The sequence below is a fragment of the Athene cunicularia genome, assembly GCF_003259725.1.
Source record: "Athene cunicularia isolate RWA chromosome 11 unlocalized genomic scaffold, athCun1 chr11_part1, whole genome shotgun sequence".
Taxonomy (NCBI): Eukaryota; Metazoa; Chordata; class Aves; order Strigiformes; family Strigidae; genus Athene; species Athene cunicularia.
The window spans coordinates 1,784,172-1,799,978 of NW_020799113.1; the positions used below are offsets into that span (position 1 = coordinate 1,784,172).

General features: G+C 37.4%; 1 protein-coding gene across 2 annotated transcripts in view; it reads right to left on the reverse strand.

Annotated features, from left to right (window-relative positions):
- The window catches only part of CDH13 (cadherin 13), a 518,101-nt gene that overhangs the window by 173,105 nt on the left and 329,189 nt on the right, over positions 1 to 15,807 (reverse strand). The gene's annotated exons all lie outside the window — the stretch shown is intronic.

Sequence of the window (15,807 nt, forward strand, 5' to 3'; positions counted from 1 at the left end):
TATAGACACCTCCTGCTGCTTCAAAACAATAACATTCCTCTGTACGGGAAAGAAGTTGTATCATGAATAATTCAATGCAATGGGACGGACTCTTACAGTGTGATTCAAATATGTTCTTTTTAAACTAATGCTTTGCTCACCAATATGCCAAGGTCTGAGCCTGGATAAAAAAATGCCTCTGAGCTATTCCGTGTAGTACATCACGAGGGCACTTCTTTATCAGGATTTGAATGGAAATGCTACAAAGTGGCACCAGTTGTACAGTAGTTGGAAAGCATTTCGAAAAAAAGTAGTTTCAGTTAAGAAAATTTTTCATTCTCTAGTTGTGTGCATGTTTCTAGAGCAGACACATCTATGTATGGATCTACAAATTAGATTATAAATTAAGCATGCTACAGATGTTTATAAGCCATAATTAAAATCAACCCAGTGACCCTCAATTAAACATTTATGAAAGATTTATTCAAAACTGGTTAACCATTTCTAAGGCATTTATATAGAAACGGAGTATAAATGATGACTTTCAATTTTCCCGGCAAACTTTATAGAGTACTTTCATTTTATCTTCTGTCCTAGTTACTGCGTGTGAAGACACTGCAGTACTGGATAGGTGGTAATTTCTTGCAAGTTTTGACTTTGCAATATTGGCATGACACTATGAATAATAGTGCAGGAGCATTACAGGCTCATAAAAACAAATGAATGCTTTAAGAACTGACAGTACATACATTCTTAAAACTGGAATCTATTTAAATGTACTGCTCTGAAGCAAAGAGATATTTTTTTAATATATGTACAATTGTAACTGCCTGGGTGTTTTTCTTTGACATAATTTCATTTTGAATAGTACTATTTAAATATGTAATGTAGCTGATTTTATATATTATATACATACAATATATACTTGGTGTAACATATACACAATAGATGTCATAGGACAAAGTAATAAATGAATAGATTTTAATGAAGTTACTTTTACTTTACATCAGTTCGAATGAATTTCAAACTCAGGACTGATGCGGTTTGGCTCAAATAATACCAAAAGAACCCTTCATGAAATAAGCAGCTTTGCATCATTCCTTCGCTGCTGTAGCCAACGTCCTTCCCATATGCCCTGCTCCCTGTGCATCTTTAAGGTGCTCAACAGCCAACCGATGCCACAAACTCAAACGGCCCTACAGAAGAACGTACCTACCCCAGGGCTCATTCCTCCTACAAAGTGCAATATGCTTCCTCTCCTGTTTTTCATGTTTCAGGCACTTATTTATTTCATACTCTATTGTCACCGGCAGAAAATATAACTGTGCAGTGATGGAAAAAGCAGTTACAGAATTTGAAGGTAACACTGCAAGCTCTCCTTTCACGCTCTTTCGACGCATGCCAGTAGTGCTCTAGAGAGGTTGGAGTAACACTATCGCCCATGGCATACACAATCCTCAGCTCCTCTGCTGAATGTCAATTCCAAATGACTTTTTTTTTTCTTTTTAATTATTTCTTCTGATGCAGACTTTGGGAACAAAACTGGGACCTCAAATTAGTTTCACATAGGTTAACAGTTAGGCATCAAAGATTTTCACCACTAACACACCGACCTATTGACACGGTTTTGCACCAGTGAGCTTACAGAGGAAAGATTACACACAGTCCATCAAATTTCCAAGAAATTCAGATCCTTGTGATTTTGTTTTCTGAAGTAGAAATATTATCTTCACCCAAAGGCACTGGTCAAGATCTGAACTCTTAGCTGATCAGCAAACTATGGTAACTAAAAATACATACGCTCTTTAAAAGTGATCAGCGGAGATATAGCATTCATATTGTTCATGTTTTTCTGTGTGCATCAAACCCAATTAATATTAATGAAAAATTATATATGTTGAGAAATACACAATTATCATGCAAGAGGAACAAAACATCATTCCTGCTCCTGCTCCGAAAATACTTTCATTAAAATCCCTGGAAACTGAAATGTGACATTACAATAAATATGTTATTCAAAAAGACTATTTTTTTTGCAGCTGTACTATATGAAACTGGTTATACTGATTGTTTACTAGGTTTATTTAATTAGAATATTTGAAAAATATAGAAAAGTGTAAGGCAAACAGCCATAAATAATTACATACTGCAAGATATTGACTTTTATGTTCAGAGGCACCTTGGAAAGTATCATAAGTAAAATTTCCATTTAATGTATCAATTCCCAAACATAGTAACAGAAGTAATTACAGAATACTAACCAGCACTAGAATGTAGAAAGATAAAAAAAATCTGGTTTTCCCAATTTGTTTCATGTAGGCAAACATACAAAGCCTAAACAAAAGAAGATTTAAAGATCCCTCTCCTTCTGTAAGAAAACAGCTTCATTTGCATAATCTCCTACAAGTCTAATTTTCCTTTATGATATTTTGGAATATTTTCCTGATCAGTAAATTCCCTACAGCTATATAAAAAGTTCTACACTCAGTAATGAAACACTTTTTTTTTTTTAAATCGCAGAATGAGGATTTACAGTACAAATATTCCCAACATCCTGCCGTAAGATAAAACTGTTTTGTTCCTTCCTTTAAACAGAATCCGTATAATCAGTAACAGATTTATGCTTTTGTAATAGACCAAGTGAGAGTTTTCAGGAGAGCGATGCTTACACTTACAACTAACCACCTTAAAATGTTGTTGTAGACTCTGTGAACCTGTGACAGTGACTTGTTTGAAATCTCTGTGCTACTTGTCCTTAATGGAACAGACAAAAGGACTTTGAACTGAAATGAAAGAAAAGATGAAGCCAGCCAATTAGTTTCAGCCTGGGTAGAGCAGCAGCGTACGTGAAGCATGACCCTAGCAACTACTTCACTAACTTGTGCTGCTAACAAAAACTATTACCCGTCTGGCTTCAGTGGTTGACTCTAGCAGAGTGTTGTGATGTTCAGGTTTGGATGATTCATAAGGGGGCATGGCGTCACACCGGCTGCTAGAAGACAACATAAAATTTGCCTGTTATCCTTCCCTCATCCATATTAAATATTTACTCGCTGACAACGGAGGGAGTCATGCAGAAAAGAGCTATTTGAAGGGCCCTAGAGTTACGGTAGAGAAGTGAGTGACCTCTGAGTCCATCAAGAGTCCTTGGGATGGCAATCTCACAGGAAAAGATGCTGACACAAAGATGTCGTTCGGATTCAGTACTCTAAGAGCTGCAGCACTGCCCTTAAAGGGAGACTGTGGTGGGTAAAGCAGGTACAGTTAGTGCTACGCTAGCAGCAACAAGAGCTCTCATGCTCATGTCCGAGCCATCCTGTGTTAGAGTCAGAGGGTACCGCAAAAATATGCTCAAGACAGATGAAATCAAATGGAAATATAAGCAGGGAAACTTAAAGAGACAATCTAGGAAATCTATTACTGTTGATTCTGTAAGCCAAAATTATTTATCCTTGCATAATTTTCCGAGGCTGTTTCATCACATAGAAAAGGAGAGCATGAAAAGCTGTTGATGGTGATCAATTCGAGGGGCGTGCAGAGTCATGCTGCTTTATGAATCACTGCACTTTAATGTACTGCGCAACTGGCTAGAGGTCTCGTATTGTACAGCTGGAGAGATACATAAAATGAAAAATGTTTATTTTGCAATGTACAACCTATGCAGAGAGGGTAGGTCAGAGGTTTCAGAAGGAAATACAGACCTCTTGAAATATATCAGCACACGACCAACATAAAATAAAACTGTCATCATCTTTCCTACCCCTTGGATATACTGAAGGGGTGTTGCTTTGGCAGGTTTCAACCTTCTTCAAATGTTAAGTAACCACAGAATTTTAAGGTCCTAAATTTAAATTCACATTAGCTAGCAAGCTGGTTTCAAAGTACTATTCACATAAATATTTCCAGGATAGCGCTACCTCTCCTGCTCTGTATGTCTTTGAATGGAGCATGACTTAGGAGAGGTGCTGCCACAGGATCAAGTTCTTTGAAAGATGAACTATATTTTATCACACGTACATTCATATTAATGCAGAAGAATTGTTAAATTAATGTTACTACTGCTGACAGCAGTAATATTAATGTGATGAGCAGATCATTATTTATTTAGTTTCTATATTTCCAATTTGTTCTATTTTTTTCACAGCTACACAAAGTTGAAAAGACTTCTTAAAAATCAATCACAGAAATGAGATCATCAGAAAAACCAATTAGATCATCAAGTTCAACTCTACGTCATTATGTTGTTCTTGTTCTCTCCAGGTTATGTATGTGGGAACATTAACATTTCCTTTTAAAGGCATTTCCGATGAACTTGTTTTGCTGGCATTAAGTCCAGATTTTCCTTTCCTTCCCTCTACCCCTCCTAAAGCATGCGGCAGTGACCAATAGGTAGTGCGTTTATAAATCATCCGAGACTCACTAGAAATGTGGCAGCCCCACAGCACAGTACAGGTTGTGCTTTATTCTCAGCTTTTACTTGAAACCATAAGAAATGTTTCTTTTTCTCTGTACTTTTTTTTTTTTTTTTCAGATCAATGATTTTCAGCTGCATCTTAATTGCAAAACTGTGAAACAATCTATTGTCCTTATGTGTACATAATGCAAACTGCTCCAAGAAATGTGTATAAGAAATGAGGCTCATTCTGAACATATCAACTGAAAAGGCTGATTCAGCTTTTCTTCCAAACGCAGAAGAGATGGACTTGATCCTCAGCTGTATTAAACTAATACTAAGGGTCTTTCAGGAATGGCGGAGGAGATGCAATACGTCTTTGTATTTCCCAGTCAAAGGAGCAAAACTTATGAAAAGCAACCTCCTTGCAGCCAGGTGTTCCATCAGTTGCTCTGGTAGCGTTCCACAACCTCTGTGTTCCCTGTTTACACCATTAAAACATTCCTTGTGCTGACAGTAACAACGATAGCTACTCCAGAGAGGAGTCTTTGGCTGTTGAAATCACGGAACAGCTCTGAAGCCAAGACCAGGTCTCTACCTTAAGAGGTCCTCTTCAGTAAGAAGAGGACGCATGCTCGTGCTGCGGGGAAGATGGGACTGGCAGCCCACAACCAGGCAGAAGAAAGAGTGTTTGACTGCAAGACTCTTCCTACCCGGCTTGTGCCCCAGGGACTTCTCTCTCAGCATGAGTCCTTCAGTCATGCAGTGGCATGAAGGGAGCAGCCAATGCTCTGCCAACCGGCACATCATGACAAGTGCTTCATCTTCATTTCCCCTGTGCACTGAAGATTTTGGTATGCACATATGAGCATCACACTGCATAGACCTCGGTGGAGTTTCTGTGGATAAAACCGCTGAAGTTGAATTTTGATATAAATATATAACACAAGCCGAGGGAAATATTTGACTGGCCTCTGCTCGTTGTACTCTTCCTGTTTAGGTCTGTTATCAAGATTCATTTAATGGAGAAATTTAACTGCACGTGCATGAAAATCACACAGAGAATAGGGCAGAAATAAATATTTTACTAATGACAGCCTTTGTTGTTGTAAGCTTAAATAAGAAGACTAGTACTTTGTGTTCCAGAGAGGGACTCTACATGAAGCTGTATGTGATAAATTTCTAAAGATAAAAATTGACTAACATCCTTGTTGCATTTCCTTTTTTGTCCTTGGAAAACCTGCCTCTATAATAAAACATATATATTTTTCTGAGGCTGATTAACTATCTTGTTTCCAGTAAAATTACTTTCCCCTGAGAGGAACATTAAGATTTCTTTAATGCAATCTTCATCCATTACCATTGATTATGGCTTCATTAAATATGAAAATGAGGATTTACTCTTTGCAACAGATATCACTTTCTGCATAAGTCAGTAAAGATTTTCCTCTGTCTGCTTCGCTCAGAAAGACGCATGAACAAATATTTTATTTATGTACTATTTTGAAGGAAGAAATTGCCTGTGAAAAAAAAAAACTAAGCACATCTCACTGGCAAAATACTCTTCTCTGGCAAGGATGAAGCACCAATATGAAAGTCTGGGGCACAAACCACTCATAGCCTAGGCACCCTCTGTGGCACCAAGAGATTAAATGCAATAAATATTCATTAGTGAGATAAACTGATGAATCACACAAATCCTTACTTGTGAATGAACCAATACATTTATGAAAAGGCTGCTTGAAGACAAAAAGATGTTTCAGTCAGTGTAAAGCTAACTGGCCAGCCAGCTGGGTAGTAAGAACGGATGTCTGGCAGGTGCAATGGCTTAATCTAAACCATGCATAAAATAGCCATAATTTAAGGGAAAACAGCAGAGAAATTACACATTAATGTGCTAATAACACTTGAGCAGCACTGAAGATTTTCTTTTAGGTTTTTAAAATTATCTTTCTTGCTAAATTATTTTTTTTGGAAATGTCTAATTTAAATTCTGTCTTTAAAAAAAAGAAAAAAAAAACAAAACAAAACAACAACCCACATGTTTTTTAAGAATCTTCTAGTACTGAGTAAACATCACAGGTTTCTCTAATTAACACACTGTTCTGTAATCAGTATGCAGTACATGAAGCTTTGAAATGTTAAATTGCAGGTATAAAGGCAACTGTTCTGCCTTGCTATCTGAGTTGCCCAGCATCAGGTGAGCAGATCTTGTACTGGCTTCTTTAAAGCAGTTCACTCCCATGCTATTATGAGATACTTTGAAGATCCCATTCAAATTCTGCCTCCACAACTTTTGCACACATTGTAAGTAGACAAATTCACCAAATACTTGCTGTGAAGAGTATTCCCAGTTTCCACATTTATCAAGGAGATTTTTTAAAGGGCTGATCTATAACCTCAGGGATCAATTTGGACAAAAGCACATCAGATCAATAAAGTAAGGAAGAAGCAGCAAAGTGAGAGAGGAAATACAGAGAAATAGGAAGGTATTACTTTTAAGAGGCACTGCATACATCCCCTTGCAAACAAAAGCAATTCTCATGAGTAGACAATCTCACTCCTGGCTTCCTTCTAAACCAGTAAAAAGCACATTTTTAATACTCATGCAGCTTGTTATCTTCCCATCGAAGTGCCAGACACTGGTTTCTCTCTTAGGACCAAACACATTTTCGTTGGTACACATTCAGCTGCTCTCAGCAGCTTATAATATGGAAATACATTAAAATAGATTAGAAGATGTGCCTACCTTTACATGATACAACACTGATATAAACACTAACGTTTGAGCAAAGACACCCCGTCACTGTACTGCAAAGACTTCAGCTCTCCCCACCTGGGAGGCCGTTGCCTTCATGCTTTGATCCAACCTTAACCAAAACCCATGGAAATATTTCCACCGAAATCAGTGAGATCTAGCTGGGTCCACAGGAAGCAATAATACCAGAGTATTGCATCCCCAGTGTCATGCCGTTGTAATTAATATTCACAAATTCCTGGTGAGGGAGGTATATTCACCTATGATACATGTCACTGATGCAGGTAGTCCAGCAATCACTCCAAGGTGACTCAGTGGGAGGTAGATTGTAAATAAAAGTTTTGTCTCAATTTAAATGTCACGTACTCCATCCTGGTTTTCTCTAGGACTTGCTAACACGGCCAGAGGGCGTTTCAGTTTAATGCAAAAAGCTAAATTTTGCCCTCAGTATCTTATGGGATAAAGAAACTATACAAAACTTGAAAGCATACAGCAAGAAGTTAATTTCTAAAAAAAATAAGTGCTATAATTTCAATGCCATATAATAAACTATGCTTGAAAGTGAAATCATTCTGTCAAAAAGAATACAGATTGTCAATCAACAAAATTTCTTTGAAAACAGACCATAATAAGCATAGCAAAAACCCCATTCCATCAAGAGGACTGTCTGTGATTAAAAATATTACAACCGTATCTTTTAAATTCTTCTAAATTCAGAAAAGAGGGACTCTAGAGAACCCTGAATACCAACAGCAGGCAAAATGTAGCCATATATTCTCAAAGCCTTGGACTAGCCCAGCTCCACTGTTTTCAAAGGAATTACAGTGTGAGTGAAGAAAGACTGCAAGAACCAAGCTCCAGAGCACCGCATGTGAAGGTTGAAGTGATAATTGGAAGCCCTCCATCTACAATTCTGCATGGGAAACATTCCTCTTTGTTAGCCATTTGACATCTAGAGCACATAGATGGCCCCTATTCTTTTTTTCTTAACGTATTCCATTAGAAAGATGAAACAAAGACACAAAAAATAACCAGTGGATTTTTCTTGTGATAAGCTTATAAGATCGGTCTCTGTTTTCTGTATCACTTTTGATCAATACAAAGCAAGAGCCAAACACTCAGGTGATATGATCAACAGCTTACAACAGCGTCAGTATAAAGTCAGAGCAGGGCATGTCTGCATTTACTACATGGGAACAGAACCCTAATGAAAGACACGTAGTTTTAAAAGGCTAAAACACACAGTAAAATTTCATCACAAAAGTGAAATGCCAAGTTATCAATTTACCGAAATATCCACAATTCTGCTTTGGACCTATCACGGAAATCAGACATACAGAATGGGGGATGGACCTACCGGGTTCATCCATGTAAGATTATCTCTTTGTATTTCTCATGAGGATTCACAAAAGCGATACAGGGTAAACGTGGCAAAACATACAAGCACATTCTTAATTTATAACAGCTTTAGTGGAGCATTGAGAAGCAGCTGCTTAAGTATTTATTTGTTTATGATGCTTTTAGTACTTTTTATTATTATTGGGGATATTATTTTATAACTTGCTCATATCTACCATGGTTCGACAATGATTAGCATTAAAAGCTGTACAATATTTATCATACCAGTGTGTTGCTTGCCTAAGGGAAGAAGCTAAAGAAAGTAAGGATTTCAATCTTAAGAACAGATAACACAAGATTTAAATATGTTTGGCCAAATATTTTTTCTCTCCATAAAGGTACACTTCTGTGAAGTTCTCTTTGTAGTGAGTATGATCAGAGCAGCTCTTATCTGACAAATAAAGACAGAATAGAAGTAAAAAGGATAGTCTTGAGCTAAATATAGCATTGAAATGGGAACAAACAGATCTTTGCAGCTCTGCTAAATATCCAGTGTGACCTCAAAAAAAAAAGTATAATCTTTGTCATTACTGTTATGGTTCTCCATTTGTAAAATATGGTCAACACATATGAGCACAATACAGATGCTGAGCTGTAAACCAATGTCTAGACCCAATTAACTAATTTAAAAAAACATTTTCAATGGTCAACTCAAAAGATAAATAAACTAAAAATAACTATATATCTGTACCTTGAATAATATGGAAAAAAATGTACACAGTTGCATAGTACCCGGTATAATTGGGTATTTATTTCAAAGATTTTTTGTAATAAAATAGCAAGAAATCTGAAGGAGGAAATAACAATACTTTGACGTGCAAATTGGCCCACATGAAATAATTTCAAAGAGCTGGATTTTCACACCATACTGAAACCTTCCCTTCGAAAGGCAAACTCTCTAAAGCACTTTGTATTGGGCCTCCCAACTTTTCTGCTTTTGAAACCATGCCCAGGTCTAAAGATTTTGAAGATCACAGTCTGAAAGGATCTCTTACCTCCTCTTCTTCAAGTAAAGTAGGAGAAATAACACCAATGAACAAGCACGCATTAAGGGAATCATAACTTATCAGGCTGAAAGAAACCACAAAGGTTTCCAAAAGATTTACTGATCAGCTGGAGACTTTAGAGACCAAGGTAATGACAAATTTTAAGCAAAAACAACAAAACTGGATTCAAGCTTCATTTTCTCATTCGTACTTCAATAAAAGTACCCTTTTCTTAAGAATATTTTCTTAAAAAAGAAAAAGCACAAAAGGTATGTCCGGTTATATAACCCACTAGACACAGCATTCTTAATGAAACATTGAGATGCTCATATAGATATCAGTAACTGGTGGTTTGAAGTAGCACTAAGTACATAAATGAACCATGCGGTCACCATGCAAGTGTCACGGCATTATCACTTTTTCAAAATTAGTCTCCAAACGTGGGAAAACACCTCTTTTGGCAGGTTTAGTTTGACTGAAAGAGCAGTCAGATAACGTGGTGGATGCTGGGGGCTGTGCTCACCAAAACTTCCAAAACCAGAGGTGAAATTCAATGTTTCAGGGTTATCTGTCACACTTTTATAAGTGATTTCAGCCAGTTTCTTATAGAATACCCATCTGTAATCAGAAAAATCATGAACAATTGCCATTTCAATCCAGTGTAATAAAAGACATAGCGAAAGTCTCAAGGCATCTCTTCAAAAAACACTTTGTGACTGTTCACCTCTTGTGCTTTGTGTGTCTCACCTGATCAAAAAACAGTTAAGTGAACACAATACTGATAGGAAGTCCGTATCCCTTCTCAGCTTTAACTAGGGTCCACTACTGTAAAACTACGACTCATGTGGGTCTGTTATCCTTAAACCCCCGTGGTGAATGCTTTGCTTCTGGTGTGCTCCTCCTGGGCACAGATCCCCCAAGATTATCTCCAACTATCAGAAAAAGAACCCACAGAAAGGCAAACTGTTTTGTATTAAAGCAGCTTGAGAAGCCAATGGGGAAAAATGAGAGAGAGTTATTGGAATGACTAATAGCACAGCAGGTGTTATATTAAAAAAGGTGTAGTATAAAATGAGATAATAAAAAACAGGTTAGTAGAAATTCATCCCAAGTGAATCATAATTTTAAAATATTTGCAGAAACAAATGAAATTACAATATAAAATCCCAATTATTTAGAATTGAGGTGAGTATCTTCCTGCCTTACATATTTACAAAGAACTACATAGATGCTGAAAAAGCTTTTTAAAATATAAAGTAATGAGAAAAATAATTTTCTCATCATAAAATCTTTGACAAACAAGTTATTACCACATAACAAAAAACTCACCTATTAAAACTTCCTAACTGCCAAAACTTCCTGCAAACACATTGAAAGCAAACCTTGTAAGAGGCATAGAAAATCTTGTTGCTGCTAGGAGATTCCAGTTAGAAATCTGTACAGAAAATCTCGTAATGGCAAAGCGTTGACTGAATGCTTTATTCTTGGCAGTTTGCACACTCTCACATACTAACTAACATTTGTAAATAGAGTTTCGTGTTTCTTTTATTTTTATGGGAGTAGACATTTTGTGGTAGCTTTTTCAGTATTTCACATGACTACAACTCGATTCAGGATATTGCGGAATTTTGAATTGATTGTAGAACTCATACTGCTAGACAATCTACATTTGGGAATGAACCTTTCTTAATTCTTTTGAATTATTGGTTGTTTCAGGAGATCACAACATCAGGAGGCAGTGTTTCATTTATCCTAGCACATGAAGAAATGCAGAAGCAGCAGCCTTTTTCTTCCCAGTACGTACTATCTGTACTTTTAATCTCAAAGGCAGCAAGTATTTGTTGTGAAAACTATCCTAGAGTTCAAGGCTGCTAATTAAAATGTGAATCGCTAGGTAGCTAAAATCAGTGACGGTTCTCGTGGCCTCTTTGCAGCCTTTCTCAGGCTCTCCTGTGTTCTCTTTAAAACAGTTATCAACTGGTCAACACACAGTCAACATTTTCAATTTGCTGCCATCATCCATGGCCTCTTGCCACCAGCAGTTGGCACATTATTCTCAAAAGGATGGTTTCCTATTACTCTCTACATAATCCATGTGATTGTCAGCTGGCTAAATGTGATGGAGAATTTATTCTCGAATGCATTGCGTGCATGTAATCATTTATGTTATTGGCATATCAACTGGCTATATGTCATTAAAAAAGAAATTTACTAAATGGCAGGTGCGAATGGCTGTAATTTATTCATTCTTTCTGCAACTCAGCTGTCAAAACATCAATCTAAATTTATATTGTTAAAAATAAAAACAATATGTCCAATAAGAGAGAATTACTTCCCCCCCCCCCCCTTAAACAGTTTACCCAGTCTTAAAACTGTTGCTGAAGTGACACTAAGAAAGCCCTAGGAAAGTATGAAGTGAAATATCATGTCGAGGCAATGGTTTTATCCAATGAATTTCACATATCAGTGCAGATTCTGTACTGAACTGGATATTGGCTGCTGAACCATTTTTGTAGGGACCTAAAGAATATAGTATCAGTCCCGAGACACGCATCCACAAAGTTCTGCTGTTGGAATGCTATAGAGGCAGAACTCTTAACTCATTTGATAAATACCATAAAAGCGATTAAAGATCACAGGAGGACGTCAAGGAGGAATGTCTCTTGGCAAAGCACCTGACATAAACTCAACGTAATCCCGATTCATCTTGAATTGACAGAGGAGGATCTGAATAGGAACCCTTTGTTTGAGATCCTTGTCTCTAGTTTTGCACAGCGACTACATGCCAGCTTAGTAATGATCAAAATAATCTAATCAAATCATAGGCATGAAAAAGCTAAACATACAGTCTAACACATACTCCTGTTAAAAATCAAGGAGAGCAGGAGTCCCTTTTGTAGTGTAGTTCATCTGCTGCCTTAAAACCTCTTTGAGGATGTAATGAGTGCTCCTCAAGAGCTGATAGTAACTAATTTTTTTATTCAGCTGGAACTTAGAGACATTAGTGTTCTAATAATTCTGTTCTGAGTCAGGTTTCCAACCATCCACAATGCCAAGCAACCCTGACCTTCACACCATCTGCCCTCACTGAGTTTGATCCTCACGCCTACATCAACCATCCTGATTCCTTCTATTGCTTGCTAGATCACTTCTGTTTCTCTCACATTTAACAATGTAGTCAATTTTGAGGTGCAAGGCAACCTCATCAAAAAGCTGAGCTCCTTTCCTTCCAGAAAGTAAAATAGATGCACTTCAGCATCCTGAAGGATCTGAGCCTTCTGGGGAAAATTGCAGGAAAATAAATTGTTGGGATTTGAGACTATAAAGCCTCCTCAGTGGCAAAAGCAATGAAAAGATGTCACTCAACAGCAGGACAAGGCTTTAGACTTTGCTGATAATTTAGATATAGGTGAACTTTGTCTGTTTACAAATCCTGAAAGAAACAGACACTAAATTCCACTAGCAATCTGGCACCTTGAAGTTTAGTTTCAATTGGAAAAACAAACACCAAAAAACCAAACCAAACGGTAAATTAAAACAAAACAAAAAAAAGGACACACACACTGCTAAGGACAAAATTCCCTGAAATTATGAGCAAAATTTAGACCCAGCAATCAGACTGCTCCCAAGTGGGATCTGCATATACAGCCCCAAAGGTGTGATTTATTAAGGAACCTATCTCTTAATGCAGGTTCGGCCCATAGCGAAATCTTCTAAATGGAATAAAAAGATCTCTTCCTGCCCCTGAAGTGTCTTTCAGCTGTGTCTTACTGTTTTGATACATCACAATTACTTAGAAAGGTAGCAGAGGCTGTGACTAAACCAAAATAACATCTGTACAAAGTCGTGAAAGTGATATGCTAAAAGCCACACAAACCTCCAGTACAAGAGAAAGCAAGCGTGGCATGAGACGGGCTGCAAAACCTTTACAAAAACCCGTCAGCACTGAGTTCTACAGAAATAGAGAAATAAAGAAATGAAACTACACTGGGTCTCTATTCAGATAATGAAGGTGACATTCAAACTGTTTGGTCGATGGGTGAAAAAAAGCACCAGAAGCTAACAATCCTAATACAAGGGAGACAAAAAAGCAATGACTCCTCTTTATACAGTCACTCTGCACTTAAAAATTATCTTTGCGTGCATTATATAAAGCTACATATGTATCTTCAAAGAGATTTGATCTTTCCACAATCATCCACCATGATTGCCAGAAGTTTTTCGCTCCCGTTCTTAATAACTGGAGAAGGGCACTGTCACTACCTGATGTCTGCAACTGCTTCTTGTACCAGGAGTTAGCTCTGGATTTGGTCTTGTAAGTCCTACGTCCGAAGGCGAGTTGTACCTCTACTGGAAGCACACTGCAGGAAGGGTTTGCACTGAGCTCGCACAGTAAAACAGCTCCGGTTGTATCTGAGGGGTTCATATCTCTGCCTAGCAATCTTACTCAAACCAGACGAACACATAAGACCCTGAAATCAGTATGAACTGCGAGCCAGAACACAGTACAAACATGGTATATTGTCCATATTTTATTACTATATTCAATTCATATTGCTTTACTTGCTTCGTAGGACATCATTAGCATCAAGTTCTGAATATTATAATTAAAAATGGTTCAGAGAGTGACAGCTCTCCCTGAAGAAGAAATCTGAAAACAATTCATAATCAGAAAGCCAGAGTCCACAAGCATATAATGAAGTTTCACCACCATAGCTGCTACAAACATTTCAGCAAAGTTTTAACTAGTTTGCACGCAGCAAGCTGTTGTGAGCTTGATTAAAATCCAAGTGAAGTGCAAGTTTGCCGTCTCTTTGAGATGTCTCTCCAGCGATTAAACTGTGCAACCAAGGAAAACATAAGTTGTTTAGACAAGGTTGCTGCTTCAAGAGACACTAATATTGTCCAAAAAAATTTACTAAGTCAATCGCAGATAATCATGGTCAATAGGCTAATGAGATCTCAGGCAAAACAAAGCTTAGACCACACAAAGGACCACCGAAATCCACAGGTACAGGATTGAACCAGCTGACATCCAATGAGAACTGAAACATCAGTGTTACAGCAGACGTGGTTTTTCTTTTGTTAAACTAACAGAACACAAACAGAGAATGATCTATTAAAATAATTTTTATTATTTGACCACAGTAATTTAAGGTACATTAAATGCATGACTTGGGAAGAATGCTGTTACAGTAAAACTGAAACAGTTTAGCAGTAATTTCAGCATCTCAAATGGTGCATCCTAAGCAGACCATGGAAAATTATCACCATACAATTAAAAATAAAACATGCTCCAAAATAATTTGAGCACTATGGATGAAATGCAGCTTTCGAAATAAACGTACATCTTGAAGCCACATCTTCAAATCTGAAAAGCTATAAAAAGGTCTGACATTACTTGTTATTAAAAGTGTTTCTCATGAGTCTAGATGATTTTGTGATTTATCTTTATTTTTTTTTACCGTAGTTCCAAGCCCAACCTATGATTACACGGCAAAATATTAAGCAATTAAGAAATTATTACATCCTGCTGCTCCGAATTTCTCTGTCCTTCAGATAACTGCTAATTTAGCACCAAAATGGCACATTAGAGCATTGGACCTAGTGACTGTGGTTGTATCTTGATTTACAAAGTCTTGGAAGGGAGTACAGTATGATGGTGTGACAAAGAGCTGCGCGATAATTCACTGTTTTTACCTGCTACTAACACTGAACAAAGAATATTTCTATAGGAGAGGAAACAAGGGCAAAATATTTTATGAGCTATGTTTCCTCCAGAGAACATCTATGCGCTCTCCCTGTTATAAATAGTAACTCATATTGTAACTTGGCAATCAGGTGTTACAGCTGTAGTTTGCAGAAAAAAAAATACAGACTGTTCCTGTGCTGGAGGAATACAAGTGATTGGGGTCGTGCTGATGGTGTTGGGGGAAAGAGGGTCTGTAATACCTGCTGCTCTGAGCTGAACCAAGAAAACATTCTGAACAGGGAGTGGCTCACAGCTCTACCCCTTATTTCTGTCAAGAATGGCAAAATAACGAGTCTGGCCTGCGGTTGGAGACAGTATGGACTCAAAGCATGGACTTGGAGCACTCTACTAACTCTAACGAACATAATGTGATCCTGTGGTTTCCAGGCACTTGCGACATCGTAGCCATAGAGTGAGTGATTGCTTTGGAAAAAAAGTTGTTGTGATCATAAATTTTCTGTAAGTTCTCTACTGTAGCATTTGGCAGTTGCCTGTTTGAATTACTCCCCAATTAATGTGTTTGCAGGGAACTGCCAGCCAA